This window comes from Pundamilia nyererei, unplaced genomic scaffold (assembly GCF_000239375.1).
Source record: "Pundamilia nyererei isolate P.nyererei 1_Seehausen unplaced genomic scaffold, PunNye1.0 scaffold00450, whole genome shotgun sequence".
Classification (NCBI taxonomy): domain Eukaryota; kingdom Metazoa; phylum Chordata; class Actinopteri; order Cichliformes; family Cichlidae; genus Pundamilia; species Pundamilia nyererei.
In genome coordinates, this window is record NW_005187851.1 from 40,489 (window position 1) to 41,573 (window position 1,085).

The 1,085-nt window shown below is 40.4% G+C and overlaps 1 protein-coding gene across 1 annotated transcript in view; it reads left to right on the forward strand.

Moving 5' to 3' along the window:
- LOC102201692 (neurofilament light polypeptide) overlaps positions 1 to 1,085 on the forward strand; it is a 7,245-nt gene that overhangs the window by 1,568 nt on the left and 4,592 nt on the right. The gene's annotated exons all lie outside the window — the stretch shown is intronic.

Genomic DNA, 1,085 nt, shown 5'->3' on the forward strand with positions numbered 1-1,085 from the left:
TTGCTTAAAGAAATGTTTCTACATCAGCGCCTGCACAGATCAGTCCATGAGAGGAAATCTTGATGCAGTGCACCGTAGTGTATCAGTGTAGTGTATCAGTGTAGTGTATCAGTGTAGTGTATCAGTGTAGTGTATCAGTGTACAGTGTAGCGTACAGTGTAGTGTATCAGTGTACAGTGTAGTGTATCAGTGTAGTGTATCAGTGTAGTGTATCAGTGTACAGTGTAGCATACAGTGTAGCGTATCAGTGTAGTGTATCAGTGTACAGTGTAGCATACAGTGTAGCGTATCAGTGTACAGTGTAGTGTATCAGTGTAGTGTATCAGTGTAGTGTACAGTGTAGTGTACAGTGTAGTGTATCAGTGTAGTGTAGTGTACAGTGTAGTGTACAGTGTAGTGTGTAGTGTACAGTGTATCAGTGTAGTGTACAGTGTAGTGTATTAGTGTACAGTGTAGTGTATTAGTGTACAGTGTAGTGTACAGTGTAGTGTACAGTGTAGTGTATCAGTGTACAGTGTAGTGTATTAGTGTACAGTGTAGTGTACAGTGTAGTGTACAGTGTAGTGTATCAGTGTACAGTGTAGTGTATCAGTGTACAGTGTAGTGTATCAGTGTACAGTGTATCAGTGTAGTGTAGTGTACAGTGTAGTGTACAGTGTAGTGTACAGTGTATCAGTGTAGTGTACAGTGTAGTGTATCAGTGTACAGTGTAGTGTATTAGTGTACAGTGTAGTGTACAGTGTAGTGTACAGTGTACAGTGTATCAGTGTAGTGTATCAGTGTAGTGTATCAGTGTACAGTGTAGTGTATCAGTGTACAGTGTAGTGTATCAGTGTACAGTGTATCAGTGTACAGTGTATCAGTGTACAGTGTATCAGTGTACAGTGTAGTGTGTAGTGTATCAGTGTAGTGTGTAGTGTACAGTGTAGTGTACAGTGTATCAGTGTAGTGTACAGTGTAGTGTATCAGTGTATCAGTGTACAGTGTATCAGTGTACAGTGTAGTGTATCAGTGTACAGTGTAGTGTACAGTGTACAGTATCAGTGTACAGTATCAGTGTACAGTGTAGTGTACAGTGTAGTGTA